Genomic DNA, 17,806 nt, shown 5'->3' with positions numbered 1-17,806 from the left:
GTTCCCTATGTGCCATGCACTATAGTTAGTCCTAGGAATGCAAAGAAAATATATACAGTTTGTTAGACACTGCGATGCACTGCCCTGATCCCAGCTGCAGGGGGTTGGTCAGCAGGCAGCCTCCAGCTGTCAGTCTCCTCAGTTATTGCTTCAGCTGCAGAGCTGCCGTCTCCCTTCCTGGGTGGCCCATACCCAGTGACTGGCAGAAGCAGGAGTAGAAAGGCCTGGCCATCTCACCTCAGTCTGGAACAACTCTAAAAGCCATTCTGGCCTGAGAGCTCTTCAGGTTGTCAGATGAGGCAGTTGTTGGGTTTGCATCAGGGTTTGACTTCTCCCTCAGCCCAGTCTGCTTGCTTCTCCTCATTTCCACAAGTGTGAAACCAAGGCCACTCTGAATTCAGACCTCTGAGAATCAGCTTCCTGGGGAACCTAAAACACAGAGTGGTCCTTGAACTCCTGTGACAATCTATATTATAAGCCAGGTAGAAAGACAATTTCAACACCATGTAGGAAGAGCTACGATAAGCAAACTCAGATGAAGCGAAAAGCTAAGAGAGAAGGGAGACATCAAAGAAACCTATGAGGCTCAAGTTGTCTTCCTGGGGTGGATGATTGTCAAATGATTTTTGAAGGTTGATAAGCAATAAGAAGGAGGGAAAAGTAAAAGCAAACAGCACATGCATCTCCAAGAAACCAAGCCCCAAGTATGCATGGAGAAGCCCTAGCAGGGTAGTACTAACTGAGCTTAAAGTGTAAATTGGGGATTGGCATGAGGTGAAGCTGGAGAAATAGTAATGACCTAGACCAGAAAAGTGGATGCAGATTGCCTGGCCAGCTCTCCTCCCAGGCCAGCTAGGTAATGGAAGTCAACAGGGTGCCTTCCCCAAAGAGGTTCACACCTCCCTTATGATATACCCCATGTGAAGAGATAGATAGGTATGGGCTTCATGATTGGCAAGGCCTCAAAGCCCACCTGATTATTATCAGGCCCCTTCTGTCAGGTTCTATTTACCTCTCAATTGGAAAACTTATTTGTGTTAGGCAGCAGCTTTCTTAGGTCCTCCAATAATGACTCAGTCCGTTCTAGATCCTATCTAGCCCACTTGGGGCTTCATTCCTTTGTAATCATAGCCTCTACTCTGACTTCAATGGCTCTACTCCTGACCTGTGTGTATTGATGTTCCTCTCCTCCACTTAATGTTGTATGATTGTTCAGGATTTTCTCTACAGACAAACCCCTTTACCCGCAAGAGACAAATAGTCCTTTCTCTGAGTCTTGGTTGGGGTCAGCTTTAAACCACATCCATCAAAAAGTCTTCACAAAGGTACAGAGACCCCCCCTCATTTCCTCTCCTCTATGAAATCCTCTCATTACTTGGTTAATGCCACTCTTAGGACCACTAGTTGCTATTCGCACCCTATCTTTTATACTACCGTATCTGTTTAAGTGTTTACAGGATTGATTGTTAGGAAAATGGCGCAGTTTTATCTATGGTGCGATCTACACCCCCGGGTACCATCCTAAGCTCTAGCCCCCACCGCCATTGCTGGAAGTCAGGTGACCACGTGGCCCAACCACAGGTGTCAGCTCCACCCCCACCCTAATGGGATTTGCTGCTCCTACTTCCCTGTCTGCCCCCTGACAAAGGGTTAACAAGACCTGTTCCTGAACATGCGGCTCTCTCTCCCTCTCTCTTACCTCTCCTCTCTTTCTCTTTTCATTCTATGTCCCTTACCTCAGGTCTGTCAGGTTTCCCCCACCAAACCCTTCCCCTTAAAAAAAAAAAAACAAAAAAACAAAAAAAAAAAAAACAAAAACAGAAAGAGAATGCAGAAATGGAGAAAAGAGAAGCTAGATGGAGAAATACTTTGAAAATCAATTTAGCAGAATTGGCTATTTGATGTTGGGGTTAAGGAAGGGATTGTGGTATGGAATGGTTCCTGGATTTCTGACTTGGGCACCAGCACAGTGATGTCTTAACAAAGATATAGAATACCTGAGGAGGAGCAGGTTGTATAAAGGGCATACATTTGATGAGTTTTAATTAGTTAGATCTTATCAATTAAATGAATAGGACTTAGGGCATGTTGAGCACGAGGTGCCTACAGGAGGCCCAGGTGGACTTATCTGGACATCAGCTCTTGGAATGAGGAAAAAGTAAAAGCCGTAAATGAGATGGCCCAGGGGGAATAGCTGACTTAAAAGGAGGTTAATCTCTGTGTCCTGGGGACACTAACTTTGATGCAGATTGCCTAGAGCTCTTTCTTCTGCTCCTCCAGATCCATTCTCCACCCTACCCTAGGAGACTAATCTATGAAGGACTACACCAACAGGCTTTCTTGCCCTCTGGTTTTACTTGGGTTTATTTCATGTGAGAGACCTGCAGGAAGAGAGAGGAGAGAGGAGAACGACTTCCAGACAATTCTTCTCCAGCTCACTCCCTGCTTCACCCTTCTAGCAAAACAACTTTCAGGGAGCCCTCTTCCTACACTACCCCTCCAGGTTCCAGTGACTACCTTCTCCCCACTAGCCTGGGGTTCTATACCAATCCTTCTTGCTTTTCCTCAACCACACATACTTAAAACTTAATACATAACTCTTTTATTAATATCTTCTCTATCACTTGAAGATGCCATCCATATCCTAAATTGATACTGAGTGCCACAAAAGGATTCTAGAAAAGACAAGATGGGCCAACTAATCGAACTCTAGTCCAGTGCATCAGTAGATTACCTATACAAAATTAACAGACTTTTCTGAAAACTAAAGGAATAATCCTTTGGAAATTTCAGACAGAGGAGTGAGCGATTATTTGCAAGAAGGGCTGTAATGGAAAATTAGCTTGAGACTCCCCCACAAATTAAATTCCAGAGTCATCTTCTAAAGGGCTAAATAACTGTACAGTGAGTATCCATATTGACATGGTTTAATATTATACTGAACTTTATAAGGGCTCATAATGGCAGCAGTTACAAATAACTGGATATAAAATAACAGTGTGTAGGAGACAGATATAAAAAGATTGCATTCTTGCCACCTCAGTGACATTGATGCCACTTGAGTCCAATAGCTGAGCACCAAAACAAAGCAAAAATGGGCCAGGTGTAGATACTTGCATCCCATATCAGAATGCCTAGGCTGGACTCCCGGCTCTGGATCCTGATTTTAGCATCGTGCTAATGTGCATTCTGGGAGGCAGTGATTTGGTTCCTGCCACTACATGGGAGAGATGCACTGTGTTCCTGGATCCCAGCTTCAGCCCCCTGACCGTTAAGGGAACACACACACTCTCTCTCTCTCTCTCTCTCTCTTTCTCTCTCTGGGTCTCAAATAAATAAAAACATTTTTAAAAAGAAGAAGAAAAGGTTTCCACAACAATAGATTAAAGAAATGCAGGAATATTAGAGGAAATTCAACTGTGTGCTTCACTGGAACGACAAAACGTTACATTCATATACTGCGTTATAGTAAAGATGAGATTCTGGTACACATGCACATGGCCTCAAAATTATTTTAAATACATTAAAACTGGCCTTTCTTTAGGTTCTTCTCGTCATAGCACAGGCCACTGCTACCCCCGACATGGTTCTGTCGTATTCCTTCCAACGCCTGCACCCTCTTGGTCATCTTCACTGCCACATAGTTTGTGACTCACTTCTTAAATGAATTCTCTAAACAAATTCCACTTGACTCAATGTGGCTGATGTAGTAGCTGCAACCCCTCAGGGCTCTTATGCTTCCAGCTTGTTTACATCAAGTGGCTAGATTGCAAACTTAATTTGTTTTTCTATGATTTAGCCAATCAATCCTATAAGAATGCAGGAAAAAACATACTGGGGGTCACTCAAAAGCAATTAAAATGTCAACATGTTTAGAAAGAGACATGTTCACCATGTAAAATGCAATACTTTTGATGTCGATATTCAGGTCACAAAAAACAGTGTCAATTAGGCCATTAGAACTGTGCACTGACTTGTCAACAAGACAAAGACAGGCAGCAAACTCAAGGCTGTGGATTGTTTGATCTGCTTAACAATCTAAATCAAACCAAAGAAAAAGTCTAAATTTGGGAATAACCCTAAAGTTCATCTCTTCTGATTTGGTTCTCAGTTTGATAACTTCTTGTAGAACATCCCTAACAAAGTCACTTGTTCATGCATTCAGCAGACATAAATTGAGCACCATGCACCATTTAAACCCAAATATGGTTTAGTTGCTACTTCCTAGGAACTTACACCCAACCTGATTCCAACATACAGGTCATTATTACCAAGTTCTCTTGGACCAAAATCTACCTCTACATGGCTTCCAGAAGAGAAAATACTGTTCCAACTTTAATATTGTTAGAGCATGATTATGCCTTAATCCAACCACCCCAACCCTAAGTTCACTCAATTACTCCTCATGACTTAAGTGTCCAGACCAGTCAAGACCCTGGTCTCACACACATTCATGTTTGTTAAAGGCCCTCTTAAACTGAGGAGAATACTGGAATATATACCCCAGGAGCTTTCTGCCATGACCTGGACACTGCGCTTGTACTGTTGCAGCTACAACTCCTGGCCTTCTGAAAACACATCTGTGAACACCTTGGTTATGAATTTACATGAGTGTGGTCTTTGAGGTGAGACCCAAGTTTATACTGATCGATGATTTTGTAGTCTTAGGCAAGGTGCTCCATGTCTCTCAACCCCAACTTAATCTGTGATAGACAATCATTATTTCCTATGTATTTCTTGTGAGGACAAAACATATGACATATGTAAAGGACCTTAGTGCAGTCCCTGACACAGTAGGCCCTTTGAATGTGTGGGTTCCATATTCATGGATTCAATTAACTGGTGATCAAAACACAAGCTTTTTTCCATCTTATTATCCCCTAAACAACTACTTACCTAACATTTACATCATATAAGGTATTATAAGTAATATCTAAAGATAATTTAATGTATATATATAAAATATATTTTATATAAAACATTTTATATAAAAATTTGCATGTCCACGGACTTTGTTATCTTTAGAGGGCCTGGGAACTAATACCCTACAGATACTGAGCTAATGGCTATACATAGTAGAAACTCAAAAACTGCTAACTGATGTTTTTAATATTGCTTCTACTTTCACAGGCATATCAATTTAAAAAATTAAGATTTATGTTATTTATATGAACGGCAGAGCTACAGAGAGAGAGGAAGAGACAAAGAGAGAAAGAGATCTTCCATCCACTGGTTCACTTTCACAGACAGAGCTGGGAAAGACCGAAGCCAGGAGCCAGGATCTTCTGGGACTCCCAACATTGGGATGGGGGCCCAAATACTTAGACCATCTTCCGCTGCCTTCCCAGGCACATTAGCAGGGAGCTAGACTGGACGTGGAGCAGTGAAGACAGGAATCGGCGCCCACATGGGATGTCAGCATTGCAAGTAACTGTTTTACTTGCTCTACTAAAATGCTGCACCCCCCCAATTTTTTTTTCAGATAATTGACACCGAATCCTAAATCATCCATCCTGATTTAACTGATTGTCTCCAAAATTTAAGACTTCATGTTTACTATTGCAAGTTCATGTGCTTTTACCTTATTTTCTCTTGCTGGGGTTTCTCTAAATTATTATTCTGTTGTGTCATCTGTAGATTTGATGCACCTGACCTTAAAGTCACCCTCCAAGTCACTCGATAATGCTACAAATCAAGAAGGACCAAGGACAAACGCCCTGTAACACACCATGAGACCTTCATCCAGGTTCACATCTATTTTCACTTTTCATCAGTTGTTTAATGAGTTGTGAACAGAGCGTACTGCACTGACATCTAGCACACATTCCTTCATCTTTCTACAAGAACATCCTAAGGAAAAAAAAAGACTGACAAATTTATCTCTGGAATTCCTCAAATCTATTTGCTATCTTAAAAAAAAAAAAGATTTATTTATTTGAAAGGCAGAGTTACAGAGAGAGAGACAGAGAGAGAGAGAGGTCTTCCATCTACTGGTTCACTCCCCAAAAGGCCACAATAGCTAGAGCTGGGCTGATCCAAAGCCAGGAGCCAGGAGCTAGGAGCATCACATGGGTGCAGGGGCCTAAGGACTTGGGCCATCTTCTACTGCTTCTACTGCTTTCCCAGGCCATAGCAGAGCTGGATCAGAAGTGGAGCAACCGGGACTCAAACCGGCGCCTGTATGGGATGTCAGCACTGCAGGCGGTGGCCTTACCCTCCTCCCCTGGGTCCCTGCCCAGTAACTCTTAAAATAAGAAAAAAGGGGCTGGCGCAGTAGACGAAGTGGGTAAAGCTGCCACTTGCAGTGCCGGTGTCCAATGTGGGTGCCTGCTCCACTTCTGATCCAGCTCTCTGCTGAGGCCTGGAAAAGCAGTGGAAGATGGCCCAAGTGCTTGGAGCTCTGCACGCAAGTGGGAGACCCAGAAGTGAAAAGCTGGCTCCTAACTTCAGATCAGCCTAGTTCCAGTCATTGTGACCATTTAGGGAGTAAACCAGTAGATAGAAGCCTCTCTCTCTCTCTCTCTCTCTCTACCTCTACCTCTACCTCTCTATAACTCTGCCTTTCAAATAAATAAAAAGAAAATGAAAATGACACTGATATGATTTAATGAATTTGTAGTGGCTCTTAAGTCTCATTTTCTTTAAATTATCTAGAAATCCTATTCCCTAAATAATCTATAAGATTATTTCTAACAATCTATAAGTTGTCTTTACTTTCTTCCTCTTCTTTGTGGTAGACAAAATAATGGCCCCTAAATGCCTCCATGTCCTAATGCCAGAAGCTGTGAATTTGTTACCTTGGGAAGTTAGGGGATGACATGGCTGTGTTTAAGGATAAGAACTCTGAGATGAGAGGACCCTCGATTATCCAGGTGGGTCCAGTCTCATCACAAGCAGAGAGTCTTTTCCAGCTATTGTCAGATCAAATTTCTGAGCAAGGTGCAATGCTGGTGGCTGTGAAGAGGGAGAAGAGCAGATCATTAGCCAGAGGAAGAGGAGAGTTTTTAGAAGCTGGAAAAGACAGGGAGCACATCCTCCCCTAAACCCTCCAGGAGGGAACACAGCCCTACTAACACCTTGCTTTTAGGCCACAGAGATCTGTTTTGGTCTTCTGACCTTCAAAGCTGTAAGATAACAAACTTGTGTTAGTTTAAACCACTAAGTATTTGATCATTTATTACAGCAGTCATAGGAAACAAGTAGCTTCTCATTATCCATCCATCTTCATTTTTATAAATGCATACTTTGAATTAACTGATTTATTTTGATATTCACTTTTAGCCAGTTGGGGCTTAATTTGGCCAAGACATAGGAGACAGAGTAAGATGAGTTGGTGAATTGCAGGAAATCATCAGCTAGTCTCCTAGTAACAGTCCTCTTCTCTTGTTAATACAGGTTTCACTGAAGTGTCTGCACAGCAAAACTCTGTTAGAATGGTTGTCACGGGACTGGTATTGTGGCACAGTGGGCTAATAAGCTGCTTGTGATGCCAGCATCCCATATTGCAATATGCCAGTTCGAGTCCTGGCTACTCCACTTCCAATCCAGATCCCTGCTGATGCACCTGGGAAAGCAGCAGAAAATGACCCAAGTGCTTGGGCCCCTGCACCCATGTGGGAGATCCAAATGGAGATCTTGGCTCCAGCTTTGGCCTTGCTCAGCCCTGGCTGTTGCAGACATTTGGAAAGTGAACCAGTGAATGAAAGATCTCTCACTCCCTCTTTGTGTCACTCTGCCTTTCAAATAAATAAGATCTTTTTAAAAAGTTTGTCATTATTGTAACTACATAGCCATATTTTTTAAAATAAACAATTCATCTAATATCTACTCCATCACTCCTCTGATATAACTCAATAAAAGTGGATGTGGTTTTACTGAGTATAATCTATCCTTACAACATGTACAATAATGTTATTGTGCAACCCACATTTGGAAGGCATAGCCCAACTGTCACGTATCAGGTGTTTTGTGATTTTCAATAGTAATTTCCATCTCTCTGCTCCTCAGTATTCATACATGGAAAAAATAAGGACACCTGGAAAGATAACCTCTAAGGTCTCTTTCTTCTTCTAAATTGCTGGCTACTACAAAAGTCTGAGCATAAACCAAAAATTTTTTAATTCCCTGTTTCCTTGCTGAAGGATAAATGGATTGAAATATAGTACTTCAATCCTTTGTTCATGTCAGTCCCGCTACATGAAATGTACTCTCCTTTTCCTTTATTTTCTTTTACCACTTATATCTCCAGCTAGTAAAATCCTACTCTGCTTTCAAGTCCCAAATCAAATGCCACTTCTCATGAACACTTCCTTGATCATGGCATCAGGAGTTAATCTTGCTCTCCTCTGAAATACTGTAGCATTCATTGCCTGTAGGCTTCTCACACACTGAGTTATTATTCTTTTCTGTTGCAATGTTTTTCCACTCCAAACAGACTGCAGCTTCCTGAGGATGGGTACTATGTTCCTAGTTGTTTGCCAACAGCAAGTGTTGAGTCAATATTCTACCTTTTCTCCTATTATAAAGAAAGTGATGGCTGCAATCTCAAGCCCATGCTCTTCTCCTGATTCCCTGCCATCCTGCCTCTCACCGATCCAGTGATATCCATTTCTCCCCACATCTCTCCTTTTCTCTCTCTTTTTTTAAAGATTTATTTATTTATTTGAAAGTCAGGGTTACACAGCAAGAGGAGGAGAGGTCTTCCATCTGCTGGTTCACTCCCCAATTGGCCGCAAAGGCCGGAGCTACACTGATCCGAAGCCAGGAGCTTCTTCTGGGTCTCCCATGTGGGTGCAGGGGCCCAAGCACTTGGGCCATTTTCTACTGCTTTCCCAGGACATAGCAGAGAGCTGGATTGGAAGTGGAGCGGCTGGGACTCGAACCATGCGCTTATATGGGATGCCGGCACTGCAGGCGGCAGCTTTATCTGTTATACCACAGTGCCAGCCCCTCTCCTTCTCTTTTTTTTTTTATTTTTATTTTTGACAGGCAGAGTGGACAGTGAGAGAGAGAGACAGAGAGAAAGGTCTTCCTTTGCCGTTGGTTCACCCTCCAATGGCCGCCGTGGCTGGCATGCTGTGGCCGGCGTACCGCGCCGATCAGAAGGCAGGAGCCAGGTGCTTACCCTGGTCTCCCATGGGGTGCAGGGCCCAAGGACTTGGGCCATCCTCCACTGCACTCCTGGGCCATAGCAGAGAGCTGGCCTGGAAGAGGGGCAACTTGGACAGAATCCGGCACCCCAACCAGGACTAGAACCCGGGGTGCCGGCACTGCTAAGCGGAGGATTAGCCTGTTGAGCCATGGCACCGGCCACCCTCTCCTTCTCTTTTAACTTCCCCTTCTCCTTCAGCCTCAGCGTATTAGCTCAGCTATCTTCCATTTAGAAAACAATTCCTCTGTAGCTACCTATCCAACTCTATAGCTACATCCTTGGACCACCCACTGCTAAAGTTCATGTAGGATTTGAGTCGTTTGTATCTATGGCCTCCACTTTCTCATCTTCCACTCATGCTTCTGTCTACTCCACTCTGGATTCCACCTTCTCACTCCAGTTGAATGTACTTTCTCCAGTGTTAGCAATACTGTCCAAATCAACACAGCCAGTGGACACTTCCTAAATTATCTTCTAGTAGCAGCAGTTTCTACTATTGTCAGGACCTCAGTTTTTTTATGCTTTTTAGTTTTTTTAGTATTTATTTATTTGAAAGGTAGAGTTACAGAAAGAGAGAGAGAGAGAGAGAGAGAGAGAGAGAGAGGGAGGGAGGGAGGGAGGGAGGGAGGGAGAGAGAGAGAGAGAGAATCTTCCATCCACTGGTTTACTCCACCAAAGGGTAGAAATGGCCAGGGCTGGGCTAGGCTGGAGCCAGGAGCCAGGAGCTTCATCCAGGTCTCCCACGTGGGTGCAGAGGCCCAAGCACTTGGGCCATCTTCCGCTGCTTTCTTAGGTGCATCAGCAGGGAGCTGGATCAGAATTGGAGCAACCAGGACTCGAACCAGCACCCACATCACATGCTGGCATTGCAGGCAGTGGCTTAACCTGTTATGCCACAATGCTGGCCCTGGGATCTCTTTCTTGAAATGCTTTCTTCCATTGCCTTCCATGGCAGCAGAGTTCTGTTTTAGTCTCCAGCACGAGTTCACCCTTTATTATTCACTTAGAAGTTCACTTTCCTTAGAGTTATATCCTAGACCCTCTTCACTTTGTCTACAGGGTTTCCCTATGCAGTCTCCTTGACTTAGGACAGGGTTACATCTTGATAAACCCCATTGTGGGCTGAAAGTATCCTAAGCAGAAAATGCATTTACTATACCTACCACCCACTGTAATATAGCAACTCAGCACACTGTAGAGTAGCTACTGCTTCCCCTCAGGACCTGGGTGGTGTGTGTGTGTGGTATGAGAGAGAGAGAGAGAGAAAGAGAGGGAGAGAGAGAGAGACTGGGTGCTGTGGCTGCTGCTGTTGCCTAGCATACCAGACAGCATTGTACTGCATATCACCATCCTGGGAAAAGATAAAAATTCAGACCACAAAGGACAGTTTCTACAGAATGTATGTAAAGCATTATACCACAAAAAAGCCCCAAAACATAAGGCCATGGTAAGTCAGGACCCCATATTCCTTTGCAAACTTCCAGTTCTCATGCAAAAGAGCAAATCAAACAGGCAAAAATCTTTGCTCTCCAAAAGTTTATATCCTAATGTAACAAGACAATAGACACTATGGCATAGTAGGTTAAGCCTCCACCCACAGCGCTGGCATCCCATGTGGGTACTGGCTCGTGTCCCGGTTGCTCCACTTCTGATCCAGCTCTCTGCTTGTGGCCTGGGAAAGCAGTAGAAGATGCCCCAAGTGCTTGGGCCCCTGCACCTGCGTGGGAGACCCAGAAGAAGCTCCTTGCTCCTGGCTTTGGATGGCTGAGGTCCCGCTGCTGCAGCCATTTGGGGAGAAAATCAGAGGAGGGAAGACCTTTCTCTCTGTCTCTTCCTCTGTCTGTAACTCTGCCTTTCAAATAAATAAATAAAATATTCTTTAAAAAGACAATAGACAAATAAGTAAATCCCTACAAAATTTCAGATAGTGATAAATGCACAGAAATAACTAACTAACTGGAGGGGAAATATTTTAGGAAAGGAGTTCAGGGAAGCCACTTCCCTGAGGCGTCCCCTGAGGAGGTGAAACCTGCACAGGGGAAAACAAATCTTAAAAACATCCAGGGAGTTCTCAGAAGAGGTAAGGAAAAGTATTCCAGACGAAGGGAATTAACAAGTGAGCAGGCACTAAGATGGAAAAGATTCTGTTCTGTGTCAGAGACATAGCAGAAGGCTCACAGGATGAGACGAGATGAAATGGGAACAGAAGGATGGGGTCAGATGCAAAGGGGCTTGGAGGGCCAGATAAGAAATTTGGGTTTTACTGCAAGTGTAAAAATTAGCTATGGATGATTGCAACAGCCTTGAACTCATCTTCCAAAGAAGCCTCTACAAAAGCCAAGTGCTCTTACAAATGATCTCTTCACATCACAGCCTGCTTAAATCTCTTCAGTGGTTTCCTAGCACCAGTAGGAAGGAAAGTCAGAACCTTTGAAAGGACCTCCAAGGGCCAGTCATGCTTGGGGAGGTCACTGTTTGTGCCCAGGTCCATGCCTTGACACTCCTCTCTCTAATCTTTTCATCCACCTGCCCGTCATGCTGGAGTCACTTCAGGTCCTGGTACACACTAGGCTCACGGTAAATTCTAGACCAATGCTGTCTAAGAGAAATTCATTGTGAGCTGCAACATATTTGTAAACTTCCTAGAAGTAACATTAAGCCAGTAGAAAGAGACAGGTGAAACTAATTTTAATAATATATTTCATTTAGCCCAATATATACAAAATATTACCATTTTGACATAATCAACATGAACATTATTTGATAATTCACATTTTTTTCATGCTAAGTCTTTGAAATCCTGTGTTTGTGTGTACCTGTATATGTGTTTTATGCCTAAGGATCATCTCAATCCAGACTAGCACCATTTAAGGACTCCACAGCCATTTGTGTCTAGTCCAGAGCAGGTCTGGACCTTCTCACGCTGTTCACTCACTTTGACCTCTCCTACTATCCTCCCTCCCCAACTCCCACCTTATGACTTCACCAGATAATAGCTACTCATCACCCATAAATCAGGAAGGCCTTTTGTTGTTCTTTTTAAAATAAATAAATTTATTTATTTCAAAGGCAGAGAGACAGAGACCAACAGAGAGGCCCAGCCCCAACTATTTGCAGATTATCTGTGGAGTGAATCAACAGAGAGATATTCTGTCTCTTTTGCCTTTAAAATTAAATAAATAAATAAAAGTTCCTAAAACCAGTCTACCTTGTATATATACCACAAATGTCTTAATGAGGGATATTTTCCTATGCTATTCCTTTTTAATTTCTTATCTATCAGCCCTGACAAAGAAATCCAATTGCTTACCTCATGCAGAGAAGGCTCATATCACTCATATGTCTTTTCCATTCCTTCCTAGACCTCATTTTACGAGTTTCAATAATGATCATTACTGTGTCACTCACTGGCATGAAGGAGTATATGGTTACACACATACACACACATACCACAGAATGAGCAAAGGAACAAAATACAACTTCATAAAAATTCAAACTTATTTTCCTCTTTCCCAAAACTTCTAAACTTCTTTGGAAACAGCATATAGGGTAATGCTATTTTTCAAACTTGAATAATGTAGTGACTTCTTTAAAGGAAAGATGTCCTGATGGACTTTAGTGTCATCCTAAATGATCTTTGTTATAATTTATGTTATTTTTTTTTATTTTATTTTTGACAGGCAGAGTGGACAGTGAGAGAGAGACAGAGAGAAAGGTCTTCCTTTTGCCGTTGGTTCACCTTCCAATGGCCGCTGCGGCCGGCGCACCGCGCTGATCCGAAGGAAGGAGCCAGGTGCTTCTCCTGGTCTCCCATGGGGTGCAGGGCCCAAGCACTTGGGCCATCCTCCACTGCACTCCCTGGCCACAGCAGAGAGCTGGCCTGGAAGAGGGGCAACCGGGACAGGATCGGTGCCCCGACTGGGAATAGAACCCAGGGTGCCGGCGCCGCAAGGCAGAGGATTAGCCTATTGAGCCACAGCGCCGGCATAATTTATGTTATTTTTATCTGTATAAATTTGAAAGCAGATATATGCTTTTTTAATATTTATTTTTATTTACTTGAAAGTCAGAGTTACACAGAGAGAGGAGAAGCAGAGAGAGAGAGGCCTTCCATCTGATGGTTCACTACCCAATTGGCCGCAACGGCCAGAGCTGCACCAATCCGAAATCAGGAGCCAGGAGCTTCTTTCAGGTCTCCCACGTGGGTGCAGGGGCCCAAGGACCTGGGCCATCTTCTACTGCTTTCCCAGGCTACAGCAGTGAGCTGGATCAGAAGAGGAGCAGCCAGGACTAGAACCAGCACCCATATGGGATTCCAGCGCTGCAGGCCAGGGCATTAACCCGCTGCACCACAGCGCCGGCCCCCAGATACATGTTTATATAGAGAGAGCATGCAACAATAAAACTAAAACAAAGTTGCAGATCAACACAGGTAGGAAACCCATAAAAGTCAACTTAACAATCTTCACTTAATGGGACAAACATCGTAGGCCAAGCCATCCCTGTGTGAACGTGGAGCTTCCTGCCCAGGCACAGGTTCTGCTGAGCTGTTTGCTGACCACATGCTTTGCAATGACTCAATGCCTCCACCGCCTGCCTTTATTTAAATTACCCAGGATCTTCCTTTGTCTACCCTGTGATGAAGTCATTCGGCCTTCATGTGGTGAGAATACAACAGTCACATGTTGACTGCCTGTGTGTTCTCTTTTTAAAAAATAATTTAGCTATGACAAGGAAAGCAGCACTCCCTAGCACCAACAAAAATCTTAGACACAGACAAAAAGGCCCTGAAAGTATGTGGCAGCACTCTGTTAGCAGATCATCCAAACAACCCCAAATATGTCAATATTCATTAGTTACTATCATTAAAATGAAAACCAAAAACTAAATTCTTGCAGCAAACTGAAGGTCTCTTGATAATATGACTGCAAACTCCCAAGGATCCTCAGACCTACTTTTGAAAAAAAAAAAAAAGATAAATGAGGGGGAATAGGCTCTGGACTTAAAGTCAGAAAATCTGGATAAAAAATCCAGCTCTGACATTTACAGTGAGTGGGCCTAGGATGTTTGCCTCATTAATTGGTTAGGAAGATTAAATAAAATCATAGTGATAAAGTTATCTGTGAAGTCATCCTTACAGCATGTTAGATGATGTCTCAGCCAAGTATCCTGGAAGACCAAGCATGGGAGGAAGTGAGGCAACACTTCTTCATAGGAGCACTGTTCTAGAGAAGCCAACAAATGGCCAGGGGTGGTGGTGTGCAGTAAGCATGGCTCAGAATATCCCAATCTTCTTTGACCTGTGCCAGGGTATTCAGGTTTTGGATACAATTAGAGAAATACTAGCCTAAAATTTTGACTTTAAATTACATACTTACTGCATTATTCCATTTTTAAAATAAAGCCAACCCCTGTCCTGCTTCACCATGCTTCTTATAAACAGAACACATAAAAGTTTTCATTCTGAAAGACCAGCTGGGGGGCTTGTTTCAGTATAGTCTTCTGCCCTGATGAAGGTCATGGGTACATGAAAACACATTTGCTGAAACTTGTTCCTGATTTGGGATGCAAAATTTAAGAAATGCAAACACGCACACATGATCGTGAATAGATAAAGGACAGCATCTTGTACGGATGGCCCCAAGCAAGACAAAGTCCAATTAAAATATGTAAGTCAGTACAACAGACTCTGGAATGAGCTAAGAAGAAGTAAAGTGGATGAAGCAGCTAAGTGATCTTGGCTCGCTGTCACTGTCCATCTCATTTTACCTGTGGAAGGTAACTATGGAAGGAAAACTACCAAAGGCCTGTTCCACGTCCAGCCATTTTTTCCCACCCAGTCATTATGCAGTTTTCACTTCTCACTTCCAGGCTCAGTGCCTATTCTTAGACATTCAATAACATCAAATATCAGCCACTGCATGTTAGGCAGGAATTAATGAACAGTAATATCCAGGTTGCTGGCAACATACTGCTGACAGGTGGGGTCAGGCGAGGCGGGTGGTGGAGAGGACTACAGTGTGATCTTACATAAGATAACACTATTGTGTTGAGTAAATGGACAGTCTTTTCAGACACCAACCACAAGAAAGCTCATCCTGCCAAGGGGCCTTGGGACATTCCACCCCCCTCATAGTGCTTGGAGGGGCAGCAACCTAAGCAGAATGGCAAAAGACCCCCTGGAGAGTTCCCACATGGAACTCAGGTCATTAGGCCACAGGGAACACAGCTGCTCCAGTGAATTAACAATGGCCAAGACTGAGAAATTAGAGCCCTAGGGTAAAAAGTGGACCTCGCAGCTCAGACCCACGCAAGTAAGAGGAAATCAATGGAGACTGTGCAAACAAGCGTGGGACATCCTGTTGGTTACATCTTTGTGCTGGGGTCACTGCTTCCTTGGGGTGAGGGGGTGTGGAGAAATTAGGGGTGAACACAGTAACTCACCACAGTCTCTTCCACTGTGGCATCTGTATAAATATAAGCATACATTACTATGTATGTGGTTTTCTTTAGAGAGCAGGTCCAGTCATTCTCAATAGATTTCATCCTCTTTGGAGTCCAAGCTAAAAATAAAGAATCTTACAGTTCTTGCCATAGAGACGTATCTACATTGGGTTGTTTGTTTTTGTTTTTTGAGGAGAATCTTCATTATTATGTACAAGGAACTCATAAGTGCACATTTATCCCAGCTTCGTGGCAAGTCCTTTAGCCTTGACCCTTCCCAGCTTGGGAACGGGAGTCATAGATTTGGGGCCCAGGAGGTTGCTTCCCCAGTGGTGGCGGATCTCATCATATCTGTCATTGTAGTTGGTCCTGATGGCTTCCACCATCTTAGCCAGAGTCCCTTTGTCTTCCAAGTTCACCAGCATGAAGGTGACAGTGGTGCAAGTCTTCCTGTGGACCAGGGGCCCCAGTCAGCACCATCATCCCTTGATGATGCAGGAAGGAACCCCCATCTTACAACACAAGGCAGGCAAGAAGACAACCAACTTGATGGGATCCACATCATGTGCAGTCACCACCAGCTGAGCCTTCCAATTCTCCACCAAGGTATTGACAGTGTTGACACCTTCCCAGAGGACAGGTGGTCTTTTAATGGGGACGTCCCCTTTGCTAGCAGCTTTCTTCTTGGCTTAGGCCAACAGCCTCTTCTTCTTCTCTTGCTTGTCTCTGGTGTGCAACTGTGGGCCAGCTTCAGCAGCTGAGCATCTGTCTTGCAGCCCAGGGCCTGGGTGAACTGGTTAATGATGAGAGGCACTTTCAGCCGCTTATATAAGATGGCCTCTGCTGCTGCAGCCAGACGTAGTGGGGCCATCTGACAAATCAAGTGAGGTCCCTCTTGCGCTGATGTCCTATCCAATGCCAAAGTTCTCAGGTCTTTTCTCAAACAGGATTTATCACCTGTTTGGCCTCCCACTTCACAACACCCAGGGCCGGGGCCACCTTCTTCCCCTTGGCCTTCTTTCCTTTTAGCATCTTGGGTGGCTGGAGGAGTGATTACATTGAGTTTTGGTCTCTGGCTTCTGTCAAGACTTTGGTTACCAAAATGGTCAACACTAGATAAGAAACACTTCTCCGGTTTATGTGCAAGTTAATCTATTATACACGTATCGTGGATAGCTCCTCTTCCTTTTGACTAGTGCTCAGCCTTCCTTCTATGAAAGGCACCCTCTTATAACTGCTCCTTTCCATACTACAAATGTGTGGTTCAGAGTGGGAGGGTTGCCATCTTCTTATGTGTCCCTATCCCACAGACCATAGAGTTAATTTGGCTAGAGTTAGGGGTCGTTGCCTACAGCCAACACAATCACAGCCTTCCCTCCAATTTTTATACCTAGAAGTAAGAAATAAAGTCAGTTCCTTGGGTATTTTAACTCACAATATGTGAAACTCAAGATCCACAATGGGAGAGAATGACTTGGACCACCTGACAAGCAGAGATGCAAACATAATGAGGGAATCCTGGTAACACTTGGGCTTCTGGTTCCAGCTGTACTTTGATTTGTTATTAAATCTGTTTCCTTGTCTTTCCCATAGACTGACTTTTAACCCTTCTTCCTTCAGTTACTTAAAATATCACAATATCTTCCCAATAAATTCTTTCCTTATCTGTAAACAGCTTCAATTTGGGTTTCAGTGGCCAGCCACCCACAGTATCCTGAACAATAAAACCACACATGGTTATCGTCTCAAGGATGAACATGGAAATGTACAACTGCTAAAGGGCTAGGTGGTGATTCTCTGTTACAACTTCATTTTAGCGAACCTTGAGAGGTGGCTTTCTACAAGTTTAACCTCCAGGCTTAGGGTGGTATCAAAGAGGAATTAAAAAAGAATCTCAATTTCCACATTGTTGGATTTCCACATTAATGAAAGGACAATGACTGCAGGAGGTAGTGGGAAGCAGTATGCATTTTCAAAGAGGCCTTCTTTCATTTTTTATTGTTATATTTTTAAAAATCCTTTGCTTTCTGAACCCACTGCTCCATAGGCAGTGCAGCTGGGGAAGCCATGGGTGGTCTCCTTCTCACTCCACTGAAATGACTTGCCTCCTGGTCAGTGGCCCTAACTAAACAGGGTCCAAGGCTGGGAGAAATCAAAGGAGTTATTTTTACAAAAGAGGGTTTTTTTTGCATGCTGTGCAGGGACATTAGG

At 43.7% G+C, this 17,806-nt stretch overlaps 1 protein-coding gene and 1 pseudogene across 1 annotated transcript in view; both read right to left on the bottom strand.

Annotated features, from left to right (window-relative positions):
• The window catches only part of LOC133771988 (spermatogenesis-associated protein 31D1-like), a 235,687-nt gene that overhangs the window by 141,965 nt on the left and 75,916 nt on the right, over positions 1–17,806 (bottom strand). The window lies entirely within an intron of this gene.
• Positions 15,832–16,642, bottom strand: LOC133771345 (large ribosomal subunit protein eL8-like; annotated as a pseudogene).

This window comes from Lepus europaeus, chromosome 12 (genome assembly GCF_033115175.1).
Source record: "Lepus europaeus isolate LE1 chromosome 12, mLepTim1.pri, whole genome shotgun sequence".
Classification (NCBI taxonomy): domain Eukaryota; kingdom Metazoa; phylum Chordata; class Mammalia; order Lagomorpha; family Leporidae; genus Lepus; species Lepus europaeus.
This window is presented reverse-complemented; position numbering and strand designations above follow the sequence as displayed.